The sequence below is a fragment of the Nelumbo lutea genome, chromosome 2, assembly GCF_056320005.1.
Source record: "Nelumbo lutea isolate HS-2025 chromosome 2, American lotus-T2T, whole genome shotgun sequence".
Taxonomy (NCBI): Eukaryota; Viridiplantae; Streptophyta; class Magnoliopsida; order Proteales; family Nelumbonaceae; genus Nelumbo; species Nelumbo lutea.
In genome coordinates, this window is record NC_142685.1 from 57352060 (window position 1) to 57375164 (window position 23105).

Here is a 23105-nt window from a genome sequence, read left to right on the forward strand (position 1 = left end):
GCTTTCTTCTCTTCATTATGTATGTTATTTACTTGACGTTTTGACTTTTGCCTTTTTTACACTATACATTTTGATTAGATTGAGAACCCTCATTTGTAGTTGTGTGCCTTTTTCTTTTAAACTATAGTGGCCTAGGAAGCAGATCATATTAGAGCAGTATGCCAATCATCCGATCACTAACTCCAATTTATTCTTTTAGGAAAAGATTTTTAAAGTATTTTGATGGTTTTTATGAAAGATTAGAAAGTTTCAGATGATATTCTAAAATTTTAAACCTTTTTTTTATCAGTAACAACAATTTCATTAATCAATCGGAAAAAAAAATGGTACAAAGAAAGGAGCTAAACTTTCTGAACTCCCCGTGCCGAGGCTAGAGTCCCCATAAAGAAAAAATTACAGTTACAACTGAGCCTAGAACATAGATTCCCTAGCCACCCTTTACTTGGCTAACTCATCAGCAAATGAGTTAGCAGATCTTTTCACCCAACTGAGCTTAATTTCCATGTCCTTAACCAACCACCTGAACTTTTTCCTTTCATTGCTGTATACCCATAACCCAGTCTTGTCTTCCTTCAGCCACTATACTACCACCTCTGAGTTCCCTTCAATTATAAGTCTTCTAATGTTCATTTCCTTTGCTCTTTGGACACCTTCCACAACTGCAGAGATCTCAGCTCTGAGAGAATCACCCTTTCCAATTGGGCTTGAGAACAAAGCTGAAACAGTCCCATTCTCATCCCTAAACACACCCCCAATACCTGAGTGCCCAGGGTTCCCTCTACTACTACCATCAAAGTTCAGTTTTATAAAACCAGGGGGGAGGAGTCCAGGACAAACTCAGGCATGTTTTGACCTGGGTACACTTAGCAATCTCTCCCCAATTTCTCAGCAGATCTGTGAACAACTCTAAAGATTTCAACCACTGTACCACCCTCAAAGTAATCAAATCTATCAGGTTTTCAGCCCTTCTCTCTTTTTCAGAGAAAACCTTGAGTTCCTTTCTTCCCACAATGACCAGCATACAGCGGCCCCTAGACATCTCCACATAGTCCTACCCCTTTCAGCTGCCACCTGAAGAAGGAAGAAGAAAATAGGCTCTGCAAGTTCAGAGGAGTCCAGCTGCGCCCGAGAAGGGAAAATGCCCATTCCCAAATAGTTCTTGCAAACTGACATGAAACCAATAGGTGAAAAATAGTCACCTCATCAGCTTTACAAAGAACACACTAGTGAGGGGATAAGCATGTCTTGGGTCTCCTTTTTTTTGAAGCAGATCACTAGTGTTGATTTTTTCTAGAAAAGTTTCCCAACAAAAACTCCCAACCCTAAGAGGAATTGTCTTACACCAAATCTCTTTTACAAGGAAAAGAGAGCCTATGGGACTGGAAGGCTGAGTTAAGACTTTAAAGAAAGAGGCACAAGAGAAAGAGCTCGAAGGGGTGGGGGTCCAGATTCTAGTGTCTTCCTTTGCGGGGTACAAGAAAATATTTTCAAGACCAAGGAGAGTGGAAATACTATTCAGGTCTGTGTTTCTAACAGCCCTTCTCAACCCCAAATTCCACCCAAACTGAGAGTTTGAAGATGATGGAACAAGAAAGGATGAAATTGGCTCATTTTCCAAGTTGGAGAAGGCATATAATGATGGAAATTGATCCTTCCAAGGGGCATTCCCCACCCAAGTTTGTTCCCAAAATTTTATGAGGTTGCCTGAATTTAAATCATACCTAACCAAAGGGGAGAAGGCTGGTAACAGATCATGGGACAGCTTTCCAAGGTGAGGCACCTGTAGTCCTTGCCAAAATTCCAGAATCCCATCCATTGCCCTCCAGTCCATGAATGCTAGCCACTATCTTAGCCCACAATTTCTCCATCTCTAAAGAGAACCTCTACAACCATTTCCCCAATAAAGCCTCGTTCCTTTTTCTAATGTTCCCAAGTCCCAACCCTCCTAACTTCTTACTCCCACACACCACCTCCCAACCCACCCTATGGTCCCTTTTCTCCTCTCATAGCTCCCACAAAAAGTCTCTCATTAGCTTTTCCAATCTATTGGACATCTTTGCTGGAATCTTGAACACTGGCAAGAAGTATATGGGTAAATTGGCTAAAGTGTAATGAGTGTAATCTGTTGAGTTGGGCCAATTTCTAGTTATTGGGCCCAGTTATTTATTTCTTATTTTTAAGTTGTTATGTTAGGAAGTTGTTGGGCTTTAGGCCCATTAGTTTAAGTTTTTAAGTTGTAACTGTTCAGCTACTTAAGTAGCCGCCCTACTAAGGGCATTCTTGTAATCTCTTATTCTTTCAAGTTGAGTATATAATACAAAGAGGGCTGGCAGCCAGAACTAATTCAATTCTGGTTGACACCCTACTCCTTTTCTTCTCCTCTTTTCTTCTCTACCGCTGAAACTCTTCATCTTCTTCTTCTTTCTCTTCACAAGGAATTTATCTAAAACTACAATCAATGATTTCTACTTGGTATCAGAGCAGGCCAAAGGTTCCTTGAGTTGTTTTATCATGCGACCCTAGATCAGCCGACTACATGGTGATTTAAGAGGTTGATCGAAGATATCAGGTAAGCCCAGTTTTTGGATTTTTTGGTGGATCTGTTTTGCCCTGTAACTGGTCTAGGGTTTCCCATCAAAATCAGGAAAAACTAGAGAAAGGGGGAGAGTCTTGTTTCTGTTGGACTCTTCAATTTTGACCTAGGAAGTGGTGCCCTAATTTTTTAGGGTTCCTTGGAGTTTTCTGAGGGGGGTGGTTCAAGTCCTGCCTGTTTTGGAGGTTTTTGGAGAGAGCGGTTACCTCTTCTCCCGTCCTGCAAAAAAGGAATCTTGTGGGAAGACCATCTAGGGCACCAAAAGGGTGTCGTTGGTACCAAAAGTGATTTATTTGATATTCTTGCATATTACAGTAACCTTCTACCCCCTTTTGATAATTATGGAGGGTAACGGAGTTGAAAAAAAGCCCGGGAGTGAAATGGGACTAGTAGGAGGAGGTATTGGAGACCTTTTTGGGGTTTGAACCATTACTACAGTTAAGTTGGATGGCTCAAATTACTTAGAATGGTCACAATCTGCAAAGATGGTCATTGGTGCTCATGGGAAGTTAGGGTATATCACTGGTGAAGAGGTGAAACCCGAAACTAATAGCTCCCGGTGGGTACAGGAAAACTATATGGTGATGACTTGGCTGTGTAATTCGATGCTGCCACAGGGACCCCGAAACTATATGGTGGGTACAGGAAAACTATAGGGTTTTTGAATTTCTTGTTGGCCTTAATCTCGAGTATGATATTGCAAGATAGCATATTCTTTCCAGGGATAGTGTTACTCTCTCCCAGGCATATGCCTTTGTGTCAGGGGGAAGAGAGCAGGAGAAATGTGATGATGAAAATTTCTGGTTTTGATCAAACAGCCATGGTTAGCACTGTGAGACTTAAACAAAGTGGAGATCGAGGTCGTAGTGAAATCAATAAGGAAGTCAAAAAGGATTTGATTTGTGACTACTTTAAGAAGCCTAAACACACAAGAGATACCTGCTGGAAACATGACAGTCACTGGTGACATACTGGCCCCTCCCACTATAGCTACTCTAGAGTCTGTTGCAGCTGCTGCAATGAGGGCCAAACTTGAGAGATATAGGCAGTTCCTGAATCAGTAGGATATAGTCAGTTCTAATTCAGTAACAGGTGGACAGCTAGGTACAGGTGGTTCTGGTGGAGCACACTCTATTTCCTTTGCTCAGACATGTAGTTCACATGCCACTGCAAATTATGTTTCTACTATAGGTAAGGAGGGACCTCCTTGGATTATAGATTCTGGAGCCTCAGAGCACATGACCCATAGTTCCCTATCTTTTCCTCTTGCTAACTCTGTTCTGGCAGAGACAAAGTCTCCATAGCTGATGGATCTCATGTTCCCATTGCTGGGAAGGGGTCTGTCAAGATTAATGATTCCATTTCCCTTCCTCTGTCCTTCATGTTCCCAAATTGAGTTTCAGAACTTCTCTGGATCTATTCCTTGTTAGGCGAGATTGGTGTAAAGGAAGAAGAACCTGTGATAATCAGGTAGCAATTAACATTGCCCATAACCTAGTTCAGCATGACTGGACAAAGCACATTGAAATGGATAGACACTTCATCAGAGAAAGGGTGACTTCTGGGGAAGTTTGTCTCCCTTTCATTGCTTCTGATCTGCAGCTTGCTGATGTTCTCACAATAAGTGTTGCAAGAAACAAGAGGGAGCATGATCTACGCAAGTTGGGAATGTGACATTTACTCCCAACTTGAGGGGGAGTGTTGAGTTAGGCTAATTTCTAATTATTGGGCCCAGTTATTTATTTCTTATTTTTAAGTTGTTATGTTAGGAAGTTGTTGGGCTTTAGGCCCATTAGTTTATGTTTTTAAGTTGTAATTGTTCAGCTACTTAAGTAGCCGCCCTACTAAGAGCATTCTTGTAATCTCTTATTCTTTTAAGTTGAGTATAAAATACAAAGAGGGGTTGGCGGCCAAAACTAATTCAATTCTGGTTGACACCCTACTCCTTTTCTTGTCCTCTTTTCTTCTCTACTGCTGAAACTCTTCATCTTCTTCTTCTTTCTCTTCACAAGGAATTTATCTAAAACTGCAATCAATGATTTCTACTTAATCCTCCCACCAAGAGAAAGGTAATTCTTTTTTCAAAAGATAAGTCTCTTTTCAAATCTTTCCACCACCAAATTCCAAAAACTATCAATGAAATTTGAAATATTACCAAAATATTAGGGATATTAGGGAAAAAATATTCTTGGAATATTTCACATTACCCCTAGAAAAATGGGGAAATTTCATGCATATCATATTTCACAAAATATTGCCGATACTGTGAACCATGGGCACAACAATTGCGTGATACTTGATTTTTTTTTTTTTAGTTCTACGAGGGAGACTTTGTTGAGGCAAAGGCCCTTCTCTTTTCAAATCTTTCCAAAAACTATCAATGAAATTTGAAATATTACCAAAATATTAGGGATATTAGGGAAAAAATATTCTTGGAATATTTCACATTACCCCTAGAAAAATGGGGAAATTTCATGCATATCATATTTCACAAAATATTGCCGATACTGTGAACCATGGGCACAACAATTGCGTGATACTTGATTTTTTTTTTTTTTTAGTTCTACGAGGGAGACTTTGTTGAGGCAAAGGCCCTTCTCTTTCACAATTGCCTTAATTCAGAGTGCTCCCTGGGTTTTTACATGTTCATGGGCTGATTGACTATGGTTCAGTGTACAAGAGGGTCATTTAGTGGTCAATTCATTTATCATGCAATCTTCAGGATGCTCAATTTATTGTAGACAAGTTGATCATCCCATTCATCTAGCACATAATTTTGTTTACTATAGCTGGCACTCTCCTTGGAAATGGAGTTCCCAAATGCAATTTAGGTTAAGAATCTTCAAATCATCGAACCTTCTCTTTTGTGGCCCTTGGTTTCCAATATACCAACCTAGGAGGCTGCTACATCTAGAATTTTCTTCTTCTTTCCCCTTTTCTTCTCAATAAATAGCTTTCATTATCAATAAAACAAAGAAATAAATAATGGAAATTTTCAAGAAATAGAACTTTGTAGAGACTTGTCCTTTTTATCCTTTTCTAATACAATTTATAGTTAATAAAATATTCCATAAAATAATAAAAATGAAATGTCTTTAAATAAAAAGCTATTACCCAATGCTGGTCACAATTACTGGGGTCTTAGGAGAAGTGGACTAGATTTTTTTTTTCGGAAAAAGGTGAAGTATTGAATTGTATCAAGAGTGAGTCAAATACATCAGCCCATGTACAATGAGAGCCTGTACATTGGGAATATACAAAAACTCATAAAAAAAAAGGTCCACCTTGCAAAAAAAGATAAAAGCTGGACACCATTGAAAGCCCTTCGTACTCTTAACCAAGAACACAAAAAGCCTATAACTATGTTTCTAACTGAAGCTAAATCAGAATAATTGTTATCAAAGATTCGGCTGTTTCTTTCCTTTCAAAGAGCCCACAGGATGGCAGTTGGAAAATCCTTCAAAGCAACTTGCTCCTAGCATTCAAACCTTGAGGGTCCACCCTTGCAGAAGCAGGACTGATTCAGGTAGGCAGGACTAAATATAAAAGCAAGACCAATCCATTCCCCACTATTGGAGAGAAAAACTGCAGTGGATAAAAAGGTGATCGGAGGATTCAGGAGCCTCATTGCACAAGGGGCACAAGATATTAGGAAGATGCATCCCCATTCTAAGCAACCGATCTGAAGTAAGGAATTTACCAAGAGCCGCAGTTCAAATCAGGAAGGCAACCTTTGAGGGAGCATGAGAATTCCAGATCAAAGCCCAAGTGAAATCAATGTCCTCACAAGACACCAGGTTGTTGTAGGACTGAGATGAAAACTTGCCTGAAGAGTCCCAGAACCAGAATCTTTCATCATCAAACAGGATTAGACAACATGCTTTGAACAAGGCTTAACAGCTCAGTCAGTGGGCCAATTTCCCAACCATTGAGGTTCCTTCAAAATATGGACCCCAAACAATCTCCCCATTCACAGATGTTGACCTAACCTTAGTCATTTTAGTACAAAGTGGCCACTAATTGTAAGGAAGATCTTCTAAGAAAGAAAATGGGAGAAATGGCACCTTGCTTAAACCAAGTGTAATGGTATGCAGGAAAGAGGTGTCTAGGTGCCACCTCAGTGCTACAGTGTTTTAAAAAATAAGACATATAACTTATAGAACATTATCCATGTTGACACGTCTGTTGAGTTGGGCCTAGTTGTTTTTATTCTTATTTTTAAGTTATTTAGTTAGGAACTTGTTGGGCTTTAGGCCCATTAGTTTCTGTTTTTAAATTGTGACTGTTCAGCTACATTAGTAGCCACCCTACTAAGCGCATCCTTGTAATATCTCATCCTTTAAGTTAAGTATAAATATAATGAGGGGTTGGCGGCTAGGGTTTATCTAAGAATCCTGATTGACTTCCTATTCTTTTCTCCTCCTCTTTTCTTCTCTACTGCTGAAATCATCATCTTCCTCCTCTTTCCCTTCACAAAAAATTCAACTAAATCTGCAATCAGTGATTTCTACTTGGTATCAGAGCAGGCCGAATGTTCCTTGAGTTGTTTTCTCATGCAGCCCTAGATAAGCCCAGTTTTTGGATTTTTTGGTGGATTTGTTTGCCCCGTAGCTGGTCTAGGGCTTCTCACCAAAATCAGAAAAAACTGGAGAAAGGGGAAGAGTCTTGTTTCTGTTGGACTCTTCAATTTTGACCTAGGAACTGGTGCCCTAATTTTTTAGGGTTCCTTGGAGTTTTCTGTAAGGGGTGGTTCAAGTCCTGCCTGATTTGGAGGCTTCTAGAAAGAGCAGCTGCCTCTTCGCCCTCTTCTCCCATCCTGCAGAAAAGGAACCTTTTGTGTGAAGACAGTCTAGGACACCAGAAAGGTGTTGTTGATTCTAGAAGTGTTTCGTTTGATCTTCTTGCATATTTCAGTTATTTTCTTTACACTTTTTGAGAAGCATGGAGGGTCACGGAGTTGAAAATAAGCTCGGGAGTGAAATGAGACCAGTGGAAGGAGATGCTGGTGAAGGGATAGGATATCCATCACATGGACGCCCAAATCTTGCAAAATGGACTAGGCGAATTTCAAAAATTTCTCCCATCTTTGCAAGGAATCGAATTCCTTATTTTAGAAAAACATATTTTTCAATGATCAATCTTGAACCATTAACCAAACCAGATCTGAACCAAAAGGAGTAAGAGGGAGGATGTACCTGATACAGAGAAACAGTATCTCCCAATAGAGATGTTCACACCCAAGGAAGGATCCAAAATCTGCTCCCACTGAAAATGGCGCAGTGCAGGATGGAGCAAAATCAGCAATGTTCTTCCAAAAGAACTTGACCCTTCGCAAGAATCAACAGGATGGCTTGTGAATACAGCTCCAATCAATCTTTTCCCCAAAAGATTGGTATCAAGATCAAATCTTGATTACTCCTGTAGAGAGTAGGAGATCAAACTACTAGAGGTGGCGGCTGTAGGAAGAAGGCGGCAAGAGAGCATTCGTAGGGTGCAGAATTCTCTCTTCTTGTGATTTCAGCTCTGAAGACAAGAGTTTTTGGGTTGCATGTCTAAAGGCTGCCGCCCCCTCCTTTTATAATCTTAAAGGGATCAGCTCCTAATCCCATTAGGAGTTGCTGATCCAAATCATATTTGGATTAGAAGTCCCTTTAAGTGATAAGGGAAAACCCTTATCTTATCTGTATATCAGATCAGCCATCTCCTAATCTAATTAGGAAGCTTCCAGATCTAAATCTTATTTAGATCTTGGACTCTCTAAGTGGATAGGGTCTAGGCCCAATCCTATTAGCTGATCCATCTCAGAATTCGCCCCTTTTAACTGACTGATCAAATCAGCCCAGTTCAAAATGGGCTTAAGGCCCATTTAAGGTTATGTACTCACTTAACCTTCCAAACTGCTGCTCAGTTGGGCTTCCTTGTATGGCATGGGACCCAAACATTGATCTACACAACAGCCACATGGGTTCAGCCCAGCCTTTGTTACAAGGCCTGGCCGAATACACTGTTATGGACAGTGCACCCCCGAAACCCATCTTATGGGCTCTATGGGCCCAACACTTACCCTAAGTGGTCCCTAGGCCAAGCCACCTTGTAACACCCAGGGACTGTGGGCAGATGCAAGATTAGCCCATCAGGTATTATCCTCAATGGTTTTACACTTAACCTCTCAGCCCATAATGATCACACACTGCCCGACAAGAGAGGACCTCTCCCTCGACTGCAAGGAATAGTGTTGCTCTCTCAAATATGGATCCCGGGAATTAAAACCTTTTGCAAATCATTTCGAAACCATAATATATATACTTTTTTATCTCATACAAAATATATTTTGCAAAACAAATCTCAACGATTGAAATCGGCTACCGGCAGTCTTGGTTTCCATCAGTGAGAGTGCATCCCCGATCATTACCTTTGTCCGACAAAGGGGCTGATCCTGTCACTATGATCACCCACTCAGATGAATTCTCAGACTGTCCCAACATACCCAGGTTTTGACCCCCGCTAAGGATCTCACTGATTGGTATATCAAAGACAACTCAATCCGACACCTAGTGTAGTATCATAATCGAGTCTAGGGGTCAGGTGTAACTTTCTGCCCATCAATCTCCAAGGTCCAGGGCAATACTGGAAATCTGGTCCAGTTCATAGATTCAATTAATCCTACACTGTATGTGCCTAGGGTCTCACCCTGGCAGCTGAGACAGGCCACCCCAACCAACTTGGTGGCACCACAATGTCAGTCTTGTCAGGATAGGTCTCCTCAGACCAACCCACTGGCTGTGAACATTCTAAACTAACACGAGTCTCATTAAGTGTCCAGTTTGTAATCTGAAGAGCTATACTCGAAGTAGCAAGGAGGAGAAGAGAACCACAGAACTGAAGAGAATTTCGAACTGTTCTATCCAGTCGACCAGTCCTTTATTTATAGATGAATATAGTACAAGGTACAAGAAATTACTGGGATGCCCCTGATTAGTGATGGGACACCCAGATGACTTAAGTCATTAAACAGGATTAGGCCCAGGCCCATTAACATAAGCCCAATTACAAGATAAGTTAAACATAAGAATGGGCTAATAAGAACTCTTATCAGTCGAACATCACTCTAACATTCTAACACTCCCCCTCAAGCTAAGCATCAATATCAATCATGTTTAGCTTGCCAAGTATGTCCCTGAACTTCGTTGATGCCAGCCCTTTAGTTAATACATCTGCAATCTGCATCTCTGATGGAGTATAAGGCACACAAAGTTCTCTTGAAATAATTCTCTCTCTGACAAAGTGTCGATCAATTTCAATATGTTTTGTCCTGTCATGCTACACAGGATTGTTGGCAATGTTGATAGCAACTTTATTATCACAATATAGCTTGAGAGGACCCTCAGTCTTGATACCAAGCTCATTAAGGAGAGTCCTGAGCCATAAGAGTTCAGCAACCCCGTGTGCCATAGCCCGGTATTCTGCTTCTGCACTTGATCTAGCCACAACATTCTGCTTCTTACTACGCCATGTGACTAGGTTTCCTCCCAAGAATGTACAGTAACCTGAGGTTGATTTTCTGTCTCCAACGGACCCAGCCCAATCAGCATCAGTGTAGCCTTCAATTTCAAGTCTGCTGTTTTTTCTGAATAGAATTCTTTTCCCTGGGCAAGTTTTCAAGTATCTGAGGATTCTTTCCACTGCTCTCATATGAGGGGCCTTTGGTGAGTGCATGAATTGACTGACAACATGCACTGCATAGGCAATATCTGGCCGAGTAAGGGATAAGTATATCAGTTTTCCTACCAACTTTTGGTACCTTTCCTTATCACAGTATTCCTCACCCATTGATTCTTGTAATCCATGGCTTGGTTCTATTGGAGTGTCTGCTGGCCTGCACCCCATCATGCCTGTTTCTTCTAGGAGATCTAGCACATACTTTCTTTGACATATGTAGATTCCTTCTCTTGATCTAGCAACTTCAATTCCAAGAAAGTATCTCAGATTTCCCAGGTCTTTGATCTCAAATTCTGAGGCTAAGAACTCCTTCAGCCTCTTCATCTCTTTCACATCATTTCCAGTAATCACCATATCATCCACATACACAATGAGTGTTGTAAGTTTGTCATCCTGTCTCCTTGTAAACAATGTATGATCTGCACTGCTCTGAGTGTACCCTACTTTCTTCATGGCCAAACAAAGTCTCTCAAACCATGCCCGGGGAGATTGCTTCAAACCATATAATGCTTTCCTTAGTTTACATACCTTCTTTCCAACATCATATCCAGGTGGGGGTTCCATGAATACCTCTTCATGAAGATCACCATTTAGGAAGGCATTCTTCACATCCAGCTGATGAAGTTCCCAAGAGAATTTTGCTGCTAGTGACAGTAGAACCCTGATTGTGTTGAGCTTTGCTACTGGGGCAAAAGTTTCCTTGTAGTCAATTCCTTCCTTTTGTGTAAATCCCTTTGCCACAAGTCTGGCCTTGTACCTCTCAATTGACCCATCTTCCCTGTGCTTTACTGTGAATACCCACTTGCACCCAACAGTGCCTTTCCCTTCTGGCAGGTCCACCAATTCCCATGTCCTTGCTTTCATTAGGGCTTTCATCTCCTCATTCATGGCTTCTTTCCACCTCGGATCAGATGCCGCCTCTGAATACCTGGAAGGGACACATACAGAGGAAAGGGCAGACACAAAGGAATGATAGGCAGGGGATAAGTGTGAGTAAGAAACATAATCGGCTATGGGATGCCGAGTGGTACAAGAACGAACAGGCTTGCGGAGAGCAATAGGAAGATCCAAATCTGAATTGAGTGAATCAGAATTACCTTGGATTACAGAGACAGATTGATCTAAGTTCAACTGGTTGCAGTCATGAGGTTGAGGGGCCTTCTTCCTTCTACTGTATGTAAGTATCTCTTTTTCTTGTTTACTGGAACCTTCAGGAGCATCAGCCGAATCTGGAGAAGCAACTGGCATAGTGGAAGTCTCACTAGGTTGACCCGGAATGTTACAGCTAGTAGTAGTGGAAGGTGATGAAATGGGAACAAAAAAGAAGGGAGAATGAGAATCCTCTTCCAACCCACTACTCTCCCCTTGAAGAGGATTCTGAGAAGACTGGAAATAGGGTTGAGACTCAAAAAAGACTACATCCCTAGTGACATATTTTTTCTTGGAGATAGGATCATAACACTTATACCCCTTCTGCGTAGGAGAGTACCCCAAAAATATTCCCTTTGTAGCCTTAGGATCCAGCTTGGTCTTCTTTGGATCTTTCACATGTATGAAGCATGTACAACCAAAAACCCGCGGGGGAAGAGGAAATTCTGGAAGAGTGGGACACAAAACAGAGAAAGGGGTCTTCATACCCAGTACCTTAGATGGCATCCGATTTATCAGGTAAGATGCAGTAAGAACGGCTTGAGACCAATATTGCTTGGGCACATTGTGCTGGAAAAGAAGGGCTCGAGCTGTCTCCAATAGATGCCTGTTCTTGCGCTCAGCGACCCCATTTTGCTGAGGGGTGTAAGCACATGATGATTGATGTAACATGCCTGCATCTTCCATGAATGAGTTCAGGGATCTTTCAAAGTATTCAGCTGCATTGTCTGAACGGAATTGCTTGATCTTTTTATCAAATTGTGTTTCAACCATCTTGCAAAACATCATAGTTATCCGGGGAACTTCTTCACGTCCTTTCAACAGATAAATCCAAGTGCACCGAGAATAATGGTCAATAAAACAGATAGAGTAACGGAAGCCATCAATGGAAACAATGGGTGAAGGACCCCAAACATCAGAATGAACCAAATCAAAAGGGGCTTGAATTTCATTACTAGAGAAATTGGATACATTGATCTACATTGTTTTGACATTTGACACACATCACAAATTAAACTCTGACTCAGAATGCCCTTACATAATTCGGGAAACAATGCTAAGGAAGAAAAAGACAAATGACCTAGCCTAGCATGCCACAAGTGCAGCCTAGCTATTGACTCCACACTTTCCGGACTAGTAGTAGAAGCTTGCAAGGCTGAGCTGACATCTTCATCAAAATAGTAGAGGCCCCTATACTCATGACCACTCCCAATCGTTCTCCTCGTCAATCTGTCCTGGAAGACACAATGAGAAGGAAAGAAAGTTATACTACAGTTCAAGTTTTTTGTAAGCTTTGAAACAGACAACAGATTTGAGGTAAAACTAGGAACATGTAGGACTGATTTAAGAGAGAGATCCTTGCTTAGGTCAACCACCCCCTTTCCAGAGATGGTGGAGAGGGACCCATCAGCTACTCTCATCTTATCCTGGCCAGACAACAGATGATATGTGGAGAATAAGGAGGACATATGTGTCATATGGTCAGTGGCTCCTGAATCGATCACCCAAGAGGTAGAATTAATGGAACTAGATGCACTAAATGCAGAGGTTGTACCTGATTTGGCAAGAGAGGTGGAAGCTAAAGAATTGTTCTTCAGACGGGCTAATGCCCAGTTGAGAACCTCTACCTCACTAGCTGTGAAGCCCAAAGTACTTGGTCCAGAGGAGTCGGCAGCCTGCCTTGCAGTGGAAGATGACACTGTCTGAATACTCTGTGAGTTGTCACTACTGTTGTTGGTGGCAAGATTCCCACTTGCTGTGTGACCCTTATGTTGCCTTTTGTCCTTTCTCAGAGCAGCTGGCTTCAGATGAGGGTACAGAACCCAACATTTCTCCTTTGTGTGTTTCTCACCACCACAATGTGTACACTTGAGGGACTTCTTGTCTGAAAACCTATTCCCCTTAGTGGAGACTAAGGTTGAATGTTCTCCAGGTAGTTCTGTTGACTGTGTCTGGAAGTCAACTTGCATCTCCTTTCTCCTTACTTCTTCATTCCTCACCAGGTAGTAGACATGGTGAAGCTCAGGTAATTCATCTCTCCCTAGAATCTGTGACCTTATACCTTCATATACAGGGTCAAGACCCACCAGAAACTTGAAGGCTCTGCCCTCCTCAATCTGCTTATCATGCCTCCCCTTATCATTAGCATTTTCCCAATCCAAGATCAAATGGTGGTCAAGCTCTTCCCAGAGGCCTTCCAGTGTTGCAAAGTAGGTTGCCACGGACATGTCTCCTTGCCTTAGGGCTGCAATGTCTTGGTTCACGGACATGTCTCCTTGCCTTAGGGCTGCAATGTCTTGGTTCAGCCTGTAAATTCTAGCATTGTTCTTTTTCTGGCCATATGTCTTAGATACTTTCTCCCAAATTTTAGCAGCTGTGGGGAAGTGATGAACAGTTCTGGCCACCCTAGGAGTCATAGAGGCCAGCAACCAAGACATGACTGTGGCATTTTCCTTGCGCCACACGGTGTATTCAGGACTGCCAATTTCTGGTTGTTTCTTGTCTCCATCCAAATAGCCTGTGAGGTCACGAGAGGTAATGAACAGCATTGCTGAGACAGACCACTCTTTGAAGTTATACTCATCTAGCAGCACACTTGTAATCTGCAAGCTGTGCAGATTAGGGTTTTCCAGGTTTGAGGACCTTGTAACAGGTCTGTTATCTCTAGAGGAAACTTCACCGGATAGTGAGGACATCCTGACTTCAGTCCAAGAGTTGTTCACAGTACTATAGGTGATTCTGTTAAGGACTGGCCAAATTGGTCACTGTGTTCACAATACGGGTACAGTAGCAAGTAGAGGTCTGTAACTGAACCAGTTCACAGTGTTGGTAAAAGTTTAAGGCTGCAACTGTGTGGTGCAAAAGTTGCCGCAGTTCTGGTAAAAGGTAAAGGTCTGTAACTGAACCAGTTCAGTCCAAGAGTAGGGCTGATAACCGACCTGAAGAAAATCTGTAACTGAAGTTGTCGCAGTTCTGTAAGAGTCTTGCTGATGCACTAAGACTGCAACTGTAGAAGCTGATGCACCGAAACTGCAACTGAAGCTGAAGGAGCTAAGTCTTTACCACTTGTTCTGATGCACCAAGACTGCAACTGAAGTTGAAGGAGCTAAGTCTTTACCACTTGTTCTGCACAAGTCTTGCTGGAGCACAAAGCTGCAACTGTAGAGGAAGTTCTCCCCCTCTCGGCTAGTGCTAGGACTGCTGAATCAGCCCTCAACCAGGTCTGTCCTATACAGACCTCTCTTAGTAGCCCAATAGCTACTACTTGCTGGTGTAATCTAGTAGGACATCTACTTCTGGGTCTTACTTCCCTTGAGTCCTACAACCAAGAGAAACCCTAGGTTCAAACTTGCTTTACTCTCTTACACTCCTAGGTCTTCACTGCAGCAACCCAGAAAAGGAAGAGAGAAGATGAAAGGACAGCAAGAGAAAAGAGTGCGCCTGCTGAAACCAGGAAGGAGCTAATGCTCTGATACCATGTAATCTGAAGAGCTATACTCGAAGTAGCAAGGAGGAGAAGAGAACCACAGAACTGAAGAGAATGTCGAACTGTTCTATCCAGTCGACCAGTCCTTTATTTATAGATGAATATGGTACAAGGTACAAGAAATTACTGGGATGCCCCTGATTAGTGATGGGACACCCAGATGACTTAAGTCATTAAACAGGATTAGGCCCAGGCCCATTAACACAAGCCCAGTTACAAGATAAGTTAAACATAAGAATGGGCTAATAAGAACTCTTATCATCCGAACATCACTCTAACATTCTAACACAGTTTAAGGGTATTACACAGAAACATACCAAGGCAACATGAATCAAATATGCACTTTTATTCATTTACAATAAACTCATAAAGTACATCATCTTGATTGAAGCTAAGGGCATACAAAACTATCTAACAGCTAGAAACCTTTTCGGGACTGAGACCATTACTATAGTTAGGTTGGATGGTGCAAATTACTTAGAATGGTCACAATCTGCAAAGATGGCCATTGGTGCTCATGGGAAATTAGGGTATATCACTGGTGAAGAAGTGAAACCCGAAACTAGTAACTCCCGGTGGGTACAAGAGAATTATATGGTGATGACTCGATTGTGTAATTCCATGTTGTCCCATATAAGTATAATTTTTTTATGGGCAAATACAACTAAGGAAATATGGCATGGGGTTGCAGAAACCTATTCACAGAGGGAGAATGTTGCTAGTGCTTATCAGTTGAGAAATCAGATTATTTCTACAAGGCAGGGAGATAGACCTGTTGCAGCCTATTTTTTAGCCCTTAAAACCCTGTGGCAGGAGATTGACCATTTAGAGACATTTGCTTGGGAAACCACTAAGGATGCATCTACCTATCAGAAACATCTAGAGAAGAATAGGGTGTTTGAATTTCTTGTTGGCCTTAATCATGAGTATGATATTGCAAGACAACATCTTCTTTCCAGGGACAGTGTTACCCTCTCCCAGGCATATGCCTTTGTGTTAGGGGAGGAGAGCAGGAGAGATGTGATGATGAAAAATCTTGTTTCTGATCAATCTGCCATGGTGAGTACTGTGAAACCTAAACAAAGTGGAGATCGGGGTGGCAGTGAAATCAAGAAGGAAGATAAAAGAGATTTGATCTGTGACTACTGTATGAAGCCTAAACACACAAGAGATACTTGTTGGAAACTTCACCTGCATCTTGTGCCGACTAGACTGAAAAATAAGAAGGGAAATGCTCACATGGCAGTTACTGGTGACATTCCAACCCCTCCTACTACAGCTGCTTTGGAGTTTGTTGCAGCTGCGGCAGTAAGGGCCGAACTTGAGAGGTATGGGCAACTTCTGAACCAACGAGATATAGCCAGTTCCAGTTCAGTAGCAAGCGGACAACAAGGTACAGGCGGTATTGGTGGAGTCCACTCTACTTACTTTGCTCACACAAGTAGTTCACACGCCACTGCAAATTATGTTTCTACTTCAGTTCAAGAGGGACCTCCTTGGATTATAGATTCTGGAACCTCAGAGGATATGACCCATAGCTCTACTATTTTTTCTTCTTACCAGCTCTGTTCTGGCAAAGATAGGGTCTCCATAGCTGATGAATCCCATGTTCCCATTGTTGGGAAGGGATCTATCAAGATTAGTGATTCTATTTCTCTACCCTCTGTCCTTCATGTTCCCAGATTAAGCACTAATTTGTTACCTGTTAGTAGTTTGATTAAGAACTTAAACTACTCAGTATTTTTTTTCTCTTGGTCATTGTATTTTGCAGGATCTGGATTCAAAGAGGACGATTGGAAGTGGTTGTGAAGTGAATGGGATCTACCTCCTGGATGTGCTTCCTCCTCATCAGAGTCATCATGTCAGCAGGATAGTGAGTCAGGGTCTGTGGGTCAAATTATGCTTTGGCATAATCGCTTGGGCCATTTACCTTTTTCTTCTTTGAGTCTTTTGTTTCCAAAACTTTTTTATTCTATTAGTTTGTCAAGTCAGGAGTGTGAAGGTCGCCAACTTGGAAAGCATTGTAGACATTCATTTAAACCTAGTAATAAAAGGTGTTCTTCTTTTGATGTTATTCATTCTGATGTGTGGGGACCTACCATGTTCCTTCTATGGGAGGCTATCGATATTTTCTCTTATTTGTGGATGATTTCTCACAATACCCTTGGATTTATCTGATGAGATCCTACGATGAATTTCATCCTTGGTGAGGCAATTTCATCAGGTGGTGCTAACACAGTTTGGAACAAAAATAAAGGTGTTCAGATCAAAAAATGCCAGGGAATATTTTGAAAAACACCTTGCCTCGTATCTATTAGAATATGGTGTTGTCCATCAGAGCAGTTGTCCCTACAATCCACAGCAGAATGGTGTTGCAGAAAGGAAGAACAGACACATTGTTGAGATTGCAAGAAGCATGATGATCACATCTACAGTTCCAATTCGGTTTTAGGGTGATGCAGCTCTCACAGCAGTATATCTGATTAATAGGGTGCCCTCTCGTATACTTGGATTCAGCACCCCATTTAGTCTCCTTTTTTCCTGAGGGAGAGATGTTTCATATTCCTCTCAGGGTGTTTGGGTGTGTCTGCTTTGCACATATCCTTGGCCCTCACCGCTCGAAGCTTGATCCCAAGACAAAGAAATGTTCCTTGGATATACAAAAAATCAGAAAGGGTACTGCTGCTATGATCCAGTCTCTAGAAGCCGGTATGTTACCATGGATGTCACCTTTTTTGAATCCACATACTTCTTCTCAAAGAATCCTTTTCAAGGGGAGTGTTTTGAGGAAGTGATTCAGCAGTCTATTCCTCTCCCAATTCTAGTCCCTATGTCTACTCCTGTGCTTGACCCTCATGTGTCACCTACCTTACCACTTCCTATGTCACCTACCTTACCACCTCCTTTGCGTCCTGCTTCTCAGCATTACTTACGACAGAGACTTCACAAGGATGTTGATTCCACTACAACAGAACTCACATCACTTCCTGTCGGTTCCTTGCAGACTCCAGATTCAGCTGACATGGATTCAGCTATTCATCTTGGTCCCGCTACTGTTTCAATTTCCAATGATTCTATTAACCCTGTTACAAATAACCTTGACCTTCCTATTTCTCTCAAAAAAGGGAAGAGAAAGTGTACTGTTCATTGTATTTCACAATATTTATCCCATAGTGGACTTTCTCCTTCCTACCATGCTTTTCTTTCATCTCTTGACTCTATGTCCATACCCAAGGGTGTTAGTGAGGCTCTCTCCAAACCTGAGTGGAAGACAGCTATGCAGGAAGAGATGGCAGCTTTGATTAAGAATCAGGCAATGGGATATTGTGGATCAACCAAAAGGCAAGGAAACAATTGGATGCAGATGGGTTTACACGGTAAAATATAAGGCAGATGGAAGTATAGAAAGGTACAAGGCAAGACTTGTTGCAAAAGGGTACACACAAACCTATGGCATTAATTACTTAGAGACCTTTGCACCAGTTGCAAAGATGACCTCTGTTCGGATACTTCTTTCTCTTGCTGCCTCATACTCTTAGCCCTTGTTTCAACTTGGTGTGAAAAATGCTTTCCTAAATGGGGATCTGCAAGAGGAAGTGTATATGGATCTTCCCGCTGGCTTCTACAGTGATGCTGAAAAGGGAAAGGTATGCAGGCTTAAGAAGTCACTTTATGGCTTGAAACAATCTCACAGAGCATGGTTTAACAGATTTAGAAAGGCCTTAAATGCTTTTGGCTACACTCAGACTCAATCCGATCATACCTTGTTTGTGAAGCGAAGGGGATCTTTGGTGTCAATCCTAATTGTTTATGTGGATAATATTGTTGTCATGGGGAATGACCTAAGTGAGATTGATTGTCTGAAAAGGAATCTACATAAAGAATTTGAAATTAAGGATCTTGGAGAACTAAGATACTTCTTAGGCATTAAAGTTGCAAGATCAAAACATGGAATTTTTATCTCTCAAAGGAAATATGTCTTGGATCTTCTTCAAGAGATAGGGAAGCTTGGAACGAAGGCAATCAGTACCCCTATTGATCAGAACCATAGAATCAATGCATCAGAAGGTGAGCCAGTAAAGGACATTGGGAGATATCAGAGACTTGTGGGTCGGATGCTATACTTGTGTATGACAAGACCAGACATTTCCTATGCAATAAGTGTGGTAAGTCAATACATGCATGCTCCATGAGTCCAACATTGGAAGGCAGTTGATTGGATCTTCCATGAGTCCAGAATTTTTATCTCTCAAAGGAAATATGTCTTGGATCTTCTTCAAGAGATAGGGAAGCTTGGATTGAAGGCAATCAGTACCCCTATTGATCAGAACCATAGAATCAATGCATCAGAAGGTGAGCCAGTAAAGGACATTGGGAGATATCAGAGACTTGTGGGTTGGATGCTATACTTGTGTATGACAAGACCAGACATTTCCTATGCAATAAGTGTGGTAAGTCAATACATGCATGCTCCATGAGTCCAGCATTGGAAGGCAGTTGATTGGATTCTTGCTTATCTGAAGGGACACCTGGGCAGAGGCATATTGTTTGATCATGGACAGTTGAAACTAGAGGCTTATACAGATGCAGATTGGGCAAGATGCCTTGATGACAGGAGATCAACTTCAGGAGTGTGCACCCTTGGGTAACCTTGTCTCGTGGAATAGTAAGAAACAAACAGTGGTGGCAAGATCAAGTGCTGAAGCTGAATACAGGGCCATGGCACATGGAGTTTCAGAACTTCTCTGGATCCGTTCCCTATTAGAAGAAATTGGTGTACAGGCAGAAGAACCTATGATGTTGTACTGTGATAACTAGGTAGCAATTAACATTGCCCATAACCCAGTCCAGCATGACCGAACTAAACACATTGAAGTGGATAGACATTTTATTAGAGAAAGAGTGACTTCTGGAGAAGTTTGTCTTCCATACATTGCTTTTGATCTGCAGCTCGCTGATGTTCTCACAAAAGGTGCTGCAAAGAACAAGCTGGAGCATGATCTACACAAGTTGGGAATGTGTGGCATTTACTCCCAACTTGAGGGGGAGTGTTGAGTTGGGCCTAGTTGTTTTTATTCTTATTTTAAGTTATTTAGTTAGGAAGTTGTTGAGCTTTAGGCCCATTAGTTTATGTTTTTAAGTTGTGACTGTTCAGCTACATTAGTAGCCGCCCTACTAAGGGCATCCTTGTAATATCTCATCCTTTAAGTTAAGTATAAATATAATGAGGGGTTGGCGGCTAGGGTTTATCTAAGAATCCTGGTTGACCTCCTATTCTTTTCTCCTCCTCTTTTCTTCTCTACTACTGAAATCTTCATCTTCCTCCTCTTTCCCTTCACACGAAATTCAACTAAATCTGCAATCAATGATTTCTACTAAGTCCAATAATTTTAATTTCTTATCCAGAGTTTTGAGTATGACTAGGAGTCTTTTAATTTATGCCCATATATATGTAGCCTTGGGGGCTGATAGAAAATATTTCTGTTTTTTCTTAATTTTCAGGAAAATTTTTCGAGAACCCTTCTTGAGCAACGACTAAGCTTCAGTTAATTCTTCAAAAACCATCTAAAATCAGGCAATCTAAAAAGAAATGATCAGCTACTTCAAAACACCATGCAGCTTTCTGGTCCTAAGAATGTATGAGTTTTTTTATCCAGGAGAGCATTGAACAAGACCAAGACTTGTGTCTCTGATACCAACTTAGCCATTGTGCATCCCCCCATCCCATGTCTGCTTTCTTTGCCTGAACAATGGAGATTGGAGAGTCAGCTGAGCACCTTCTTCATTGTTCAGAAACTAGGAAAATCTGGAGCCAAGTCTTAAATTTTTTCGGCTACAACTAGGTGTTTCCTAAAAGCATCAAAAAATTTGTGGCAATGGCAAGGGAGAGGGCTAGGTCAAAGGGGAGAACTCTATTGGAACACAGTGGCCCAAGCAGTTATGTGGGGTGTTTGCAAAGAACGAAACAATCACATTTTTAACAATAAAGCTAGAGCCATGGAATACCTAAGCTCTCATATCTCTCACTTGTGCAAATTGTGGGTGCTGAATTCAGAGATGTACAAAGATTTCTCTCTAAACATGCTTCAGCAGAATTTAGTGGAACTGCTGTTCTCTTCACCTAGTGCCTTAAGAACTACCAGCCTTTCCCAATCAAGAGAAGAGGTGACCTTGTACTTTGATGGAAGTGCTCTAGGGAACCCGGGTTTAGCTAGATTTCGTGGTGTGTTTAAGAGGAGGGGTGATAGTCCTTTGTGGTTCTTTAGTGTAACAACAGGGACTGCAGACTCTACAATGGCTGAGGTCCTAGCAGTGCTAAATGGCCTCCGTATCACAAGAACTCTAGGCTTTACCAACCTGGTGGTCAAAGGTGACTCTAGAAACACGATAAAGTGGCTCGGGGCGAAGGAAGGTGGACCTTGGAGACTGGCTCACTACCTGGATGAGGCTAGAGATCTGTTGTACTCTTTGAATGCAACTTTAATCTGGATTCCCAGGACTCTAAACTCTGTAGCAGATAGTTTATCAAAGTCTGGTGGACACAGGGAAAACCTTTATGTGATAGTATTATGCCTTTGTACCGTGTGAGGCTAGCCTTATTTATACATCATCTCATGTACTCTTTCTTTCTCTTTAATAAAGTTACTCTTTTTCTCAAAAAATTAAAGTGAGAGGTAGAAGAGGAAAAGAGAGAAGAACAAATTATAATTAGGCATAGAAACCCTTTCCATTACATACCACCCAACAATACAAAGAAAATGACCAGTATACCCTGGTTCCGCTCATCCCTATAACAGCACTAATAAGCAAAGAAAATGACAAGTCTTTGCTTTTTAGGGTAAATTTCAGATAGGTACTCTATATTTTGGGGTATCCTTATTGTCTGAACTTTCAAATGTGCCACTTTACTACCTGAACTTCCAGAAATATACATTTAAATCCAACTCCGTTAAACTAACGTTACGGTAAGGGGTAAAATTATGAAAATGCCATGATCTGACTTTTTTTTTGCTATTTTTCTTCTACCTTTGGGATTTGGATACTGTTGTACAGGAAGAGAGAAAGGGAGAGACGAGATGACTGAGAGCCCAAAAAGATACTGCAGGCGGTGCATTATGTTATATTTATACTAGGGCGACAACAACTAAACATAAAGAAAGGAAAAGTACAATAATACCCCCGCGGTACTATACATATATAAAATAACATCTGTTAACACTCCCCCTCAAGTTGGAGCATAGATATCAATCATGCCCAACTTGTCACATAGATCATGATGTCTTGAATGGTGTAGTCCTTTTGTAAAGATATCTGCAAGTGATGTACAGCTTGATCCCTCTTGACCACTCTAAATAATTTAAACCATCAAAAGGGACAACAGCCATGGGAAAGGATAGGTCCACACCCCCCACTCATTCCATTCAGCGTTGAGGAAACTCCGGATGTAGCAGAATCTTCACCACTCATGATTTCAGATTCAAAAACAACACCCAAAAGATGAACACCCTCAAAAAGTTGTTACAGAAGGTACCAGCCACTTCCAGACCTTCAGTCCACCAAAAAGCTGCTGTTGCAGCACATAAAACAAGGTCCTTACGACCTACAGTTTCACAGGGATCCAAAAATCTTCTGTTGCGGCACATAAACAAGGTCCTTATGACCTACAGTTCCACAGGGATCAAACGACCCCACAAAAAAGGAAAAAGAAAGAGGTGCAGCTCACTCACATCCAATCGGCAGACCTAGTACAGGTCCAGCACAGGCACACGACCAGAAAGGAAAAGAGAGTAAACAAAAGATACTTCAGTCGAACATCAGGACAGCCGAACAGCAGATGAGAACAAAGTAAAAGAAGGTTACTTCAGTCGAACATCAGGGCAGCCGAACAGCAGAGGAACAGCAGATGATAACTTCTGAAAGCTTCAGTCGAACATCAGGGCAGCCGAACAGCAGATGGACAGCAGATGATAACTTCTGAAAGTCTGTCACCCTTGAAACAAAGTCTTCTACATGCTGGAAGAGGAAAAGACAGACTGCTCGACTTCACCCTTCAGACCTGGACGTCCCGCTCTGATACCATGTTGTACAGGAAGAAGAGAGAAAGGGAGAGAGGAGAGGAGAGATGAGAGGACTGAGAGCCCAAAAAGATACTGCAGG

The 23105-nt window shown here is 41.7% G+C and overlaps 1 protein-coding gene across 9 annotated transcripts in view; it reads right to left on the reverse strand.

The window, feature by feature from the left end:
* LOC148870909 (bifunctional cytosolic FAD synthase/FAD diphosphatase-like) overlaps positions 1 to 23105 on the reverse strand; it is a 54205-nt gene that overhangs the window by 18281 nt on the left and 12819 nt on the right. The window lies entirely within an intron of this gene.